Genomic DNA, 14,347 nt, shown 5'->3' with positions numbered 1-14,347 from the left:
AACCTGGATAAAGTAGACTGGAAACAAAGATTTTATGGTGGGACAGTTGATGAGCAGTGGAAGATTTTCAGAGGCACTTTACAAAGTGCTCAGCAATGATATATTTCAGTGAAAAGGAAGGACTGTAAGAAAAGGCATACTCTGTGATGGGTATCTACGGAAAGCAATCAAATTGAAAGAGAAGGCATGCAAAATGGCCAAAAACAGCCTGAAACTAGAACTGGGAAAACTATAAAGGTCAACAGAAAGCCACAGAAGAGCTATAAAGAAAAGTAAGATAGAACATGAGAAAAAAAACTAGCACAGACTATAAAGACAGAAAACAAAATTTTATATTGAATGAGAAAAGAGTGGCTAAAGTAAATGTTGGTCCTTTGGAAAATGAGAAGGAACATTTAATTATGGGATATCACAGTGGAGGACACTAATATCTTGCCAATAATTAGCAAAGAGACAAAGATAGGTGAGGATTTGGAAACTGTCATTATTACGGAACAGCTAGTGTTGGACTGTTGGAGTTAATTGAGCTAATGACAGAAAAGTCTTCTGACCCTGATGGAATGCATCCCAGGGTACTAAAGGAGATGCCAGGAGAAATAGCAAATGCACTGGCAGTAATTTTCCAAAATTGACTGGACTCTGTGGCAGTCCCAGCAGATTGGAAAGCAGCAAAAGTGACGGCACGTTTTTAAAAAGGAGGTGGACAAAAGGTGGGGAATTATACACAAGTTAGCTTATTCTCTGTAGTGGGAAAGATGCTTGGGTCTATTATCAAGGAAGAAATAACAGGGAATCTTAATAGCAATTGTCCCATTGGACAACAGAGCGTGGGTTCATGTAGGGCAGGTCATGCTTCACAAATCTTTTGGAATTCTATGAAGACATTTCGAGCAAGGTGGACAACAAGGACCCAGTGGATGCGGTGTACCCAGATTTCCAAAAGGCCTTCAACAAGGTGCTGTGCAAGAGGCAGTTGCATAATATAAAGGTGCATGGTGTTAGGAGTAGAGTATTAGCATGGATAGAAGATTGGTTGACTAACAGGAAGCAAAGTGTGGGGATAAATGAGTACTATTCTGGCTGGCAATCAGTGACTGATAGTGTGCCTCAGGGATCAGTGTTGGGACTGTGATTATTTAGAATTGATACGGATGATTTGGAGTTGGGGACCACACGTAGGGTGTCAAAGTTTGCATATTAGACTAAGATGAGTAACAGAACAAAGTGTGTGGAGGACTGTGAAACTTTGCAGAGAATCATAGATACATTGAGTGAGTGGGCAATGGTCTGGCATTTGGAATAGAATGTTCATAAATGTAAAGTCCTACTGTTTGGTTGGAGTAACATTAAAAAAGAGATTATTACTTGAGTTTTAAAAAGTTGCATCATTTGCTATGCAGGGGCACCTGAGTAACCTTCTGAATGAAGGTTGGTTACCAGGTACAACAATCAATTCAGAAAGCAAATGGAATTTTAGCCTTCATTGCTGAAGGGATTGTGTTTAAAAGCAGAGGTTATGTTCCAGCTGTATTGGGTGCTGGTGAGGCCACACCTGGAGTACTGCATGCAGTTTTTGTCTCCTTACTTGCTCAAGGATGTACCGGCACTAGAGGGGGTGCAGAGGAGGTTAACTAGGTTGATTCCGGAGTTGAGGGGGTTAGCTTAACAGAGACTGAGTAGATTGGGATTATATTCATTGAAATCAGAAGAATGGGAAACATATAAAATAATGAATGGAATGGATAAAATAGAAGTAGAGGGAATGTTTCCACTGGCAGGTGAAGCTAGGACAAGAGGGCATCACTATAAGACTAGAGGCAGCAAATTTAGGACTGAATTGAGAAGAACTTCTTGACCTCTGTGGAATTCATTGCCCAGGGAAGTAGTTGATGCTAGTTCAGTAAACGTTTTTAAAGCTAAGGTAGCTTTTTAAAAAAGAATTAATTAATTAATTAAGGGATATGGTGAGAACATTTGTAAATGGTTCTGCGTCCACAAAATGATCAGCCATGATCTTAATGAATGGCAGAGCAAGCTCAAAGGGCAGGACGGCCTTCTCCTGTTCCTAGTTCTTTTGTTGTTATATTTTGCATTCTTCCCGCACTCTTGACTTTCAGGTGCTGGTGTTAGATTAGGATGGACAAAATTAAAATTCACAGAACACCAGGTTATAGTCCAACAGGTTTATTTGGAAGGACTAGCTTTGCAGCTTCTTCATCAGGTGGTTGTGTGATTTTTAACTTTGTGTCTCACTCTTGTAACTGATAAACAGCAACAAAAGCCACGAAGCAGTGTGCATGCTCCAGGCAACAATGGGGCCCCTGGTGGTTGATGTCAGCAGAAGACCAATGGAAAGGCAGGGGCACAGCTGGAGGACCTGGCGGGGCATTTGGTCCTCCGACCAATCAGAGTAAATGAAGGACGGGACTAGACTATACCACGTGATCATCCTCATCGTGGGCGCGGATGTGCGGTACGTGTAGATGGAGAGCTTTTGGTAAGGAAAGAAATAAACAGCAGGAAGTTGGACAGAAGTGGTGTTGGTATGGGCTGAGAGGCTTTACAAACATTTGGTGCACATCGGAAAATACAAATTTGAAACTTACAGTCCTGTTTTTGCAGTAAACTGGAAAATAACCTCATTGTGTGATCGCTGCCATCTTTATTCGGGGCAAAGATTCACTGGACACGTGCGCGGCTGCCAGCTTTGTTGGGGGCAAAGTTCAGAGGTATGTATGTGCAGCCCTCCCTGGTAGAGAATCAAAGGACAGGATTTACAGACCACATTCAAACCCAGAGAAATTGATGTTTTGTTTTCTTGGATTTGTTTCTTCATCCATTTAAATGATTTGGATGTGAATAGAGCCGGTACGGTTCGTAAGTTTGCAGATGACACCAAAATTGGAGGTATTGTGGACAGAGATAAAAGTTGTCTCAGAATACAATGGGATATTAGACAATAGACAATAGATGCAGGAGTAGGCCATTCAGCCCTTCGAGCCTGCACCGCCATTCAATATGATCATGGCTGATCTTTCCCAATCAGTATCCTGTTCCAGCCTTATCTCCATAACCCTTGACTCCACTATCTTTAAGAGCTCTATCCAATTCTTTCTTAAATGAATCCAGAGACTGGGCCTCCACTGCCCTCTGGGGCAGAGCATTCCACACAGCCACCACTCTCTGGGTGAAATAGTTTCTCCTCATCTCTATCCTAAATGGTCTACCCCGTATTTTTAAGTTGTGTCCTCTGGTTCGGCACTCCCCCATCAGTGGAAATATGTTTCCTCCTGCCAGAGTGTCCAATCCTTTCATAATCCTATACGTTTCAATCAGATCCCCTCTCAGTCTTCTAAACTCAAGGGTATACAAGCCCAGTCGCTTCAGTCTTTCTGTGTAAGGCAATCCTGCCATTCCAGGAATTGACCTCGTGAACCTACGCTGCACTCCCTCAATAGCCAGAATGTCTTTCCTCAAATTTGGAGACCAGAACTGTACACAGTACTCCAGGTGTGGTCTCACCAGGGCCCTGTACAGCTGCAGAAGCACCTCTTTGCTTCTATACTCAATCCCTCTTGTTATGAAGGCCAGCATGCTATCAGCCTTCTTCACGATCTGCTGTACCTGCATGCTTGCCTTCATTGACTAGTGTACAAGAACACCCAGTTCTCTCTGAACAGCCCCTTTACCTAATTTGATACCATTGAGGTAGTAATCTGCCTTCCTGTTCTTGCCACCAAAGTGGATAACCAGACATTTATCCACATTAAACTGCATCTGCCATGCATCTGCCCACTCACCTAACTTGTCCAGGTCACCCTGTAATCTCCTAACATCCTCATCACATTTCACCCTACCACCCAGCTTTGTATCATCAGCAAATTTGCTAATGATATTGCTGATACCATCTTCTATATCATTTACATATATTGTTAAAAGCTGCGGTCCCAGCACGGATCCCTGCGGTACCCCACTGGTCACTGCCTGCCATTCCGAAATGGAGCCATTAATCACTAACCTTTGTTTCCTATTAGCCAACCAATTCTCGATCCAATCTAGTACTTTGACCCCAATACCGTGCGCCCTAATTTTACTCACTAACTTCCTGTTTGGGACTTTATCAAAAGCTTTCTGATCCACTGGATCTCCCTCGTCCATCTTCCGAGTTACATCCTCAAAAAAATCAAGAAGATTAGTCAAGCATCATTTCCCCTTCATAAATCCATGCTGACTCTATCCTATCCTGTTACTATTATCCAGATGTGCCGTAATTTCATCCTTTATAATAGACTCCAGCATCTTTTCCACCACTGAGGTCAGACTAACTGGTCTATAATTTCCTGCTTTCTCCCGCCTACCCTTCTTAAAAAGTGGCACAACATTAGCCGCCCTCCAATCCTCAGGAACCAACCCCGATTCTATTGAACTCTGGAAAATAATCACCAGCGCATCCACGATTTCCCGAGCCACCTCCTCCAGTACCCTGGGATGCAGGCCATCAGGCCCCGGAGATTTATCAACCTTCAGACCTAACAGTCTCTCCAAAACCAAATCCTAGCAAATATAAATTCCCTTAAGTTCAGGTCCTTCAGCCACTGTTACCTCAGAGAGATTGCTTGTGTCTTCCCCAGTGAACACAGATCTGAAGTACCCATTTAATTCCTCTGCCATTTCTTTGTTCCCAGTAATATATTCCCCTGTTTCTGTCTTCAAGGGCCCAATTTTTGTGCTAACCATTTTTTTGCCTTGGACATACCTAAAAAAGCTTTTACTATGCTCCTTTATATTCTTGGCCAGTTTACCTTCGTACCTCATTTTTTCTCTGCGTATTTCCTTCTTACTAATCCTCTGTTGTTCTTTAAAAGCTTCCCAGTCCTCCGTTTTCCCACTTATCTTGGCTAAGTTATACTTTTTCTCTTTTAACTTTATATGTTTCTTTACTTCCCTCGTCAGCCACGGCCGCCCATGTCTCCTCCTGGGATCTTTCTTCCTTTTAGGAATGAACTGATCCTGCATCTTCTGCATTATACACAGAAATATCCGCCATTGTTCCTCCACGGTCTTCCCTGTTAAGGTATTGAACCATTGAACTTTGGCCAGTTGCTCCCTCATAGCTCCATATTTCCCTTTATTCAACTGAAATATTGTCACTTCCGATTGTACCCACTCCCTCTCAAATTGCAGATTGAAGCTTATTGTATAATGGTCACTACTTCCCAATGGCTCCTTCACTTCGAGGTCACTGACCAAGTCTGGTTCGTTACACAATACCAGATCCAGAATCACCTTATCCCTGGTCAGCTCCAGCACCAGCTGCTCTAAAAATCCATCTCTGAGGCACTACACAAAGTCTCTTTCTTGAGGCCCGATACCATCCTGATTCTCCCAGTCTACCTGCATGTTAAAATCCCCCATATTGATCAGATGGGCCAATGGGCTGCGGAGTGGCAGATAGGGTTTAATTTAGATAAATGTGAGATGCTGCATTTTAGAAAAGCAAATCAGAGCAGGACTCACACTGAATTGTAAGGTCTTGGAGAGTCTTGCTGAACAAAGAGACCTTGGAATGCAGGTTCATAGTTCCTTGAAAGTAGAGTCACAGGTAGATAGGACAGTGAAGAAATTGTTTGGGATTCTTCCCTTCGTTGGTCAGAGCATTGAGTAAAGGAGCTGTACAGGACATTGGTTCGGCCACTTTTGGAATATTGTGTGGAATTCTGGTCTCCCTCTTATCAGAAAGAGGCACTGGAACATGGAAGGTTTGAGAATTGATTTTTTTAAGGATGTTGCCAGGGTTGGAGGATTTGAGTTGCAGGGAGAGGCATAATATGCTGGGGCCATTTTCCCTGGAGTGTCATAGGCTGAGGTGTGATGTTGAAGAGGTTTATAAAATCGTGAGGGGCATGGATAGCGTAAATAGACAAGGTGTTTACCCTGGGGTGGTGGAACCCAGAACGAGAGGATATAGGTTTAGGGTGAGAGGGGAAAATTCAAAAGGAGCCTAAAGGTCAACCAAAATTGTAACATTTAAAAGGCATTTGAATAGGAAGGGTTCAGAGTGATGTCAGTCAAGTGCTGGCAAATGGGAATAGTTTAGGTTAGAATATCTGGTTTGCAAAGATGGGTTGGACTGAAGAGTTTGTTTTTGTGCTAGACATCTCTGACTGTGGGATCATAAAAGTGAACACTGCTCTGATTCACCTCTGGGCTCCTTGATGTCCACCTGTTCATTATCTAGCTTCCTCAGTCTCACATGAGTGTATTTTTGCCACATTTAGTATTTTACTACTACATTCACAGACCTTTTTGGAAATGGATTATCCACTGCTGCCTGACTCCTGACCGTATGCTGCTCCATTATCAGGTTATTTTTTCCACAATATCTTTGACAGTCAAGAATTCTTTTTTCCAATAGGGAGTGGATTTTTCTTCCATTTCTGACAGTCAAATTCTGCACCATTTTCATTCCCTATAATTCATATTGCACTCCCTGAAACATCATGTGTATTTCTCCTACAGATGCCAGTGATCATTGCCAAAGCCCTGTTGCCTGTGGAGAGGGTGATGTTTGACTTCCTTTTACAACTGCAGTTTGAATGGTGAAGGCACTCCCACAACATGGTTGGGTAAGAGACATTACAGATTATTCACTCAGCGATAGTGAGAAGTAGAAGATATCTGTAAAAATCAACATGTTTTTAATTTCACAAAAATATTGAGAACTTTTGACATAAGGCCACAGCTGGAGAATATTATGTCCAGTGACCAAACCCATTGCCAAATAGGCAATTTTTCAGGAATGCCTTAAAGGAAGAAAGCAGATCTTAGAGGGTGGGAATTCCAGACCGTGTTGCCTTGGAATCTATAGAAAGAGTCACACAGCTGAACTCACAAATAAACACATCATTGGGAGTCTAAACTAAAATAAGTTATTGAGATATGAAAGGGTGTGTGGTGCAGGAAGATAGGAATGATTACAGCCAGGAATTAAATAAAGTGTGTGAAAGTAAATTGTTGTTGCTTATAAATGGGAGCCTTTTGATGGATCAGCAAGTTCTGGTACAAGTGAGCTTTTGGGCGGTAGAGTTTTCAATATTCTGGAGATTAAAGGGAGGATGATTGTGGGATGCTGGCCAGGAGTGGGTTCAGATAATGAAATCTAGTGTTAACAAAATGAATGAATGAGAGTTTCAGTAAATGAGCTGAGACTGTGGTGAGGTCCGGTGATATCACTGAAGTCGAATTAGTGGTCTTCGAGTGGGACTGGGCTGTCACCCTCACCTCACCTCTGGAATTCAGCTGTTTGTCAGTTTGTGAACGGAGGAACGGAGTGGTCCTGGCAGAACCCAAACTGAGTGTCACAGAAGGTTATTGCTGAGCAGCTGCGTGACAGCACTGTTGATGACACCTTCCATCACTTCACTGCTGAGCGAGTGTCGACTGATGGAGGGAAATTGGCTGGGTTGGCTCTGTCCTGCGTTTATGTGTTGAACATCCCTAAGAAATGTTCCACAATGTCAGGAGGTGACAGTGCTGGACTTGTCTTGTTAAGCAGCAATTTCTGGAGCACAGCCATCAGTATTATTGCCACAATGTTTTTTAGGGCCGACAGCCTTTATACTACTTCTCCATTTCTTGATCTGATTTGAAATAAGTTTTCAACCAAGTTGATTCACGTGTGTGATGTCAGGGACCAATGAAGAAGGCTCATCCACTTGGCACTGCTGGCTGAAGATTGTTGCAAATGCTGTTGTCTTGTCTGTTGCACGGATGTGTGAGACCCCTCCATCGGTAAGGGTGGGGATATTTGTGATGCTTCCTTCAGTGAGTTGTTTAATTGTCCATCACCATTCCTGTCTCGGTGTGGCAGAACTGCAGAGCTCCGATCTGATCCATTGGTTGTTGGATCACATAGTTCTATTTGGTGTTGCTTGCACTGTTTGGCATGCAGGTTGGGTAGCTTGGGGACATTTTTAGGTATGCCTGGTATTGCTCCTGCGGAATTCTCCATTGAACTAGGGTTGATCCCCTGGCTTGATGTTAATGGTTGAATGGGGATATACCAGGCCATGAGATTTCAGATTGGGCTGGAGTACAGTTCTGCTGCTGCTGTTGGCCCACAGTGAGACAGAAGTTGCAGGGTCAAGAGGGCTGATTGTATTGTTGTATTTTTCAGTGCATTAGTAGATGTAATGTGGGCCATCCAGTTTCATTCCTTTGTTGAGACTGTGCAGTGATTAATACAATGAGTGATTTGATGGGCCACTGTCAGGGATGCAACTATTAAAAAAAGGATTTGTGATTTACACATGAAAGAAGTGAAACTATCATGGTATTCGAACAGATGAAAGACTCAACAGACAATCAAGGTATTTTTCAATGGATAATTTCAGTTACATCACACTAAATTTTTGCTATAAATTCTGTGCCTTAGAATTGTGCCCTCCACAATCACCTGATGAAGGAGCGGTGCTCCGAAAGCTAGTGTGTTTCCAAATAATCCTGATGGACTATAACCTGGTGTTGTGTGATTATTAACTGAAAATATTACAACACTACTAACAGGACTGCATGTAAACAGGCTCAGTCCAGTTAATCAATACATTCAGAAGGATTTCCTCCAAGTTTGAAGATGCAATATTCGTCAAAACCGTCAACTTCAACCTGCAAGATTGTTATTAACAAAACTTCAGGCTGACACAAATCTCCCCACCCCACTGCAATGTGGTATCCTGGGCCCGGCCCACGAATTGGAACTTGGACATTTGTGGACTGTGATCTCAAAGGAAGGGAGCAAACACAATTCTGACAGATTAGTCCTCAAAGATGAGTAGCAAGTTTGAGACAAGGCAGGTGGTATACCATCTTACACTTAGCTTAATTGCATTTCTTAATTACAGTCATGGTTTGCAAAGTATAAAGAACTATGTGTTTGTTTTCCATGGTTGGGGAGTTTTATCCAAATTGATCACAGTTGCTGCCTCTCGCTCCCCAAGTCAAATCATAGGATTGATAACAAAACAATAAACTGCAGGTGCTGGAGATCTGAATCCCAGAAACAAAGTGCTGGAGAAACTCAGCAGTTCTGAAGGCATTGGTGAAGAGAAAAATAATGTTACATTTCAATTTCAGAGACTCTTTGTCTGAACGGAAAAATGGTCATGAGACTTGGAGCTTCCAATGTTTTATTCCCCTCAGAGATGCTGCTGGACCTGCAGTTCTCCAGAATTGTGCTTTCTATAGTGAACTTTATTTACAAAACAGATCGGAAAAATACTAATCTCTGAAAGTGAAAGGTTCATTGCAAACATGAGCATAGTTTCCACACTTGAGTTACACAAGCACGTCTCAGTTTAAAAACAAGATTTAGCTAAAAATAATATTTCATCTCAAAATTAACCAAGTTACTCCAGTAATAAAGCTCATCCACCCAATCAGGCACTTCAGCCCAACATCCTGCAGTGTTACACACAGCCACCTTCACCAAAGAATGATTATATATCGCAAAATTGAAGGCCAAGAGCATGTCTCTTTAAAGGAGCTGAAGTCAAACTCAATTTTTGGAAGGATTTTTATTAAACCTGATTGAACATTTAAATCTCAGAGCATAATCTTTGTTTAAAAAAGCATAGTGTGTGGGAAACATCCCACATCTTGTTAAAGGTTCAGTTCAGCCTGATACATAGAGCCAAAGGTCAAGCAAACATCACACTTTCCATTCACTTCTACAAAGGGCTGACATCACATTTCTTCAGGATTTTAAGTATTTTATAAATTGTTTGTGAAATCAATTGTCACGTTAAAGAACTGGACAATACATGTCATTGTATACAATAAGAGTGAAGCCTGTGACAGCAGATTTATCTTTGGAGGGCAGTGTGTGTGCTTTCTAAATTCTGGAAGCACTTTGGGAGACTGTTCCCAGATGGTGATAGTGAGCATATCTGGAATGCACTGTTTAGATTTGGGAATCCATGGGAATCAATCTGTGGTTTCACTAATACTTGGCTTGCGTTGTTGGTGAACAGTAAGCAATTCATAAAGTTACTTATGTATTGTTGTTGACTACCTGAATGGTATTCAAATTGACCAGATTGCCTTCAACAGTGTGAATGCATCTATTGTAAATATTTGGAATATTCCACAACTGCCCAGTGCTTGGCAAATTCAGGGGGGACAAAAAATCACATGGAGTAATTTGAAATTAAGAATCCAAGAGGACTTAACCACTGAAGTATTCAATTCAAATAGTTAAATGGAGTGCTCACATTTAAAATACCTGTTATCCATAGGAATGGATGGACTGACAGAATTGGGATCAAATTCCTAGCTGGGGAGTGTGAAATGTGCTTTGATAAAGCCACCTACATTTCCCAACAATAATTTGGCAAGCTCGGAAATTTAAAAAACAATACGAGCTTCATTGCTGCTCCAGTCGGGTCACAAACTCTGTGAAAAAAATAACAATGTTCAGGTTTATTGCATACACTCTGAAACACATGTTTCTTCTACAGATCCTGCAAGTTTCCCCAATGAGCATAGTCCATCCAAATGATGTTGCTAACTTTGGCCAACTCATTTCTTTCCGAGCCTCTATAACCTGAAGAATGACCAGAAGCAATTACTCCACATATGTGGGAACATTACCGACGAGGATTTTTTCCTTCAGAATTGACTTCCATATATTCAGTGCCCAGAACAGATAAAAAGCTTGTTACCTTTTATAGAGCAATGATTCAGTGGGAGTAAAACGCCAACCTTTTCTTGCTTAACAATCACGCTGCCTAAGTTTTAAACATGAACACTTCTTAATAGTTCACCAGATCCTAACAAAATATTTTGTGTGAAACAAATCACATGATACATAGTTATTCAGATAATAAAACAAGTTTGTTCATTGAAGAACCCAGAGGAAAAGGTCATGAAACAATGTGATATACCTCAATCATCATTTCAAGTGCATTCTCTGCATAAATCCTCCTTTTCCTCCTCGAAGCATTCAACTTCTTGAATAATTGAGAGAATGAAGTCGCAGTTGTACAACACAAAATCAGACCCTTCAGTCCAACTTGCCCATGCTGACCAGATCTCCAAAATTAATCTAGTCCCATTTGCCAGCTTTTGATCCATGTCCATCTTTAACCCTTTCTACTGATTATCAGTTTATTTTACATTATCAGCACTTGAAATACTGACTTTTTTTTTCCCAACATTGGTTAAAGAAATCATAAGTTCATTCATCCAAGTTAATTTTATAATCTTTCACAAAGAAACAAGTGAGAACAACAGAGAGCTGAGTGCAAAACAAAATACTGCAGCTGTGCGATATCTGGGAACACTGTAAAGGTAAGGCACTGATACTGCACAAGTTTGTCAGCACAGTTTCAATTACTGACAATAATTTAGTAATGTCTTAGCCTTCACACAGTTAACGTAAATGTGAGATATCTGAATTTCATGAATTGGTTCGTATTGCACTTTGAGAAGATTAAACCAAGAATAATTTTTGTTGATCAAAGGAAAAAGTGATGACCAAAGAAGTGGACATCAGAGTCGAAAAGTGTCATGCTGGAAAAGCACAGCAACTCAGGCAGCATCCGAGAAGCAGGAGAGTTGATGTTTCGGGCATAAGCCCTTCATCAGGAATCACAGGTTTCAGAAAAATTACTGGCATAGACTTATGCCAATACATATGTAGAAGGGCCAGAGCATGTTACTATCAGATTAGAGACTAATTTCAGATTTGGTACCGTTCAGTGCAACATTTCAGTCTGATATTTACATATGTACCTAAAAGAGAAGTTGTCTAAACTTACAAGCTCTAGAATTATTATACAATTAAACCTAAAAATAAAGCTGGTGAACAAGAATGGCAAAGTGAAGTCCCATCAGTATTGCCTTGGGCAGTGTCAAGTAAGAATTTGAGAACACAGTTGCCACTTTGGTGTAACCTGCAGTCTGGCCAAATTGCAGCAAAGATCTGTTCAGTTTTATCTGCAACCTATTGAATGGAAAATCCTCCTTGCACAATAATGAGGCAGCATTTTGGGATGTCATTTTTAAAATATATTATTTTCAAAGTTACTCACAATTAAGAGTGATCGCTTGGTGCTGTCTGCATAACACAGTACGAAAAGGAGTTAACAAAAAAAAACATTATAACCCAAATTCAGAGTCACTAATTTATTGATATTGCATGGGTCCAGCATTTAAAAGTAATCAATTTTTAAAAATAAATTCAGATACATTTGCTAACTATATTGGAGTACAGTCAAGTTTCTTAGTGACCAGTGACAGGATTGGACAGAGTCCACATGGATTTAAGAGAGGGGAATTAAACTTAGCAAATCAACTAAAAGAATCGACAGAGTCGAATATTAAAGAAAGAAATTGCAGGACATTTGGAAAAGCTTATCATTAAACATGGTAGACTGGGTTTTGTGAAAGAGAAACTGTATTTGACAAATTTAGCGACAGTTCATTGAGGAGGTAACAAGCAGGGCTGATAAAGTGTAATCGAATTATGTTCTGTATTTGGATTTTAAAAGTGTAAATGATAAGGTGCTAAATAAAAGTTAATTGCACAATTTAGGAGCTCATGGTATCGGGGTAATGTATTAGCATGGATTGAGGATTGGTTAACCACACTGGCTGTTGCTGAGACTTCACTTGGAGTACTGTATACAATGTTAGCTCCCATGTTTAATAAAGGATAAACTAACATCGGACACCATTCAAAAAAGATTCACTTAGCTACTTTGAGGACAAAAGGGTTGACTGATCAAGAATAGATAAGCAGGGGTGATCTTATGGAAACAAGGTTCTGAGGAGCTTGACAGGGCAGATGTTGACTAGATATTCTAGCACCAGTGAAGTCTCAAAGCAGGGGACATTACATAAGGGAACATTCATTTTAGAAAATGTAAAGAATTTTTTCTCTCAATGAATGGTTAGAATTTTCTCGCCCAAACAATTGTGAAAGTTAAATGTGGGAGGGGAATGGTTGGGTTACTCTTCGGAGGGTTGTTCTGGCTTGTTGGGCAGAAAGGCCTGTTCCCACATAGTAGGGAATCTGTGACTCTGTCTCAAATTATTTTAAAAGAGGGCAGATAGATTTTTGAAATATTGAGCAGTTGAGGGCTATGCGGATCAAGCATAAAAGAGGTGTTGAGGTCTGGATTGGCCCAGCCATGATCTGATAGAATAGGGGAAGAAGGTGAAGGCGATGAATGCCCTACTCCTGCTCCGATTCCTTGAGGCTCCGTTTCATGTTTTTTGTTTCTAAAGAAGAGCATGATATAATGTGCTAAAGATCTCAGATGTTGTGAAAAGCAGTGAAAATGGTGTGTTTATGTACAGGTTCAGATGGCATTGATTCATCAATCACAGCTATACAGTCATGAGTGGGAAGGCAATTCCCTCCATGAATAAAGGAAATCTACAGCAGAGCTCACACACAGGGAATTCCTACCCTCAGTAAACTCTCCCATCACATTACCCAACATGTCTGCAAAAGCAGGACACACTGCGCATGCTCTAGCCAACAAAGTGACCCGCGGGTGATTGATATCAGCGCCGGACCAATGAAAGAACGGTGGGCGGATCTGGATGACCGAAAGGGATGTTGGTCCTCCAACCAATCAAAGTGAAAGAAAGGCGGTGCTAAGCCAAACCATGTGATCACCCTCGCGCGCGGCGCAGAGTCTCTGTAATGAATGTTTGGGAAGTTATGGAGAGAAAGGATACGGTAAGAAAATAAATAAACAGGGAAACGGGATAAAAACTGTGTTGCTATGAGCGGAGAAGTTTTACAAACAAATTGTGCACGTCGGAAAATACAAATTTGAACGTCCCAGTCCCGTGTTTGCAGTAAATTAGTAAATGCAGACCTGAGTAAGCACCGCCATCTTTATTCGGGACAACGATTCACTGGACATGTGCACCGCCGCCATCTTTGTAAGGGGCAAGGTGAAGCCAGGCGCATGTGCAGCCTTTCTCTCGGATAATGTCTTTGGGACCATAACAGCCAATACTGCTCTGATTCACCTCTGGGCTCCCTCATAACCACTTTGTCAATATCTAGCTTCCTCAGTCTCAAACCATGGGTGTATTTTTGGTCTGTTTACTATTGTATTATTACTTTTGTAAATGAGTTTTTTCACTGCGGCCCAGCCCCTGACCATGTACTACTCTATTATCAGATTACTTTTTTCTTGAATATTTTTAACAGTAAAGAATTCTTTTTTCCAATAAGCGAGTGGATTTTCCTTCCATTTCTGACTATCAAATTCTGCACCATTTTCATTCCCTGTAATCCATTTTGCTCTCCCTGAAACATCAACTGTGT

The 14,347-nt window shown here is 41.1% G+C and overlaps 1 long non-coding RNA gene across 1 annotated transcript; it reads left to right on the top strand.

Annotated features, from left to right (window-relative positions):
* Positions 1-2,276: 2,276 nt before the first annotated feature.
* On the top strand, positions 2,277-6,894 carry LOC140471639 (uncharacterized). The gene is made up of 3 exons (XR_011957131.1): positions 2,277-2,497; positions 2,623-2,729; positions 6,520-6,894. It is a non-coding gene; the product is annotated as an uncharacterized lncRNA (long non-coding RNA).
* Positions 6,895-14,347: the final 7,453 nt, after the last annotated feature.

Source organism: Chiloscyllium punctatum, unplaced genomic scaffold (genome assembly GCF_047496795.1).
Source record: "Chiloscyllium punctatum isolate Juve2018m unplaced genomic scaffold, sChiPun1.3 scaffold_136, whole genome shotgun sequence".
Taxonomy (NCBI): Eukaryota; Metazoa; Chordata; class Chondrichthyes; order Orectolobiformes; family Hemiscylliidae; genus Chiloscyllium; species Chiloscyllium punctatum.
This window is presented reverse-complemented; position numbering and strand designations above follow the sequence as displayed.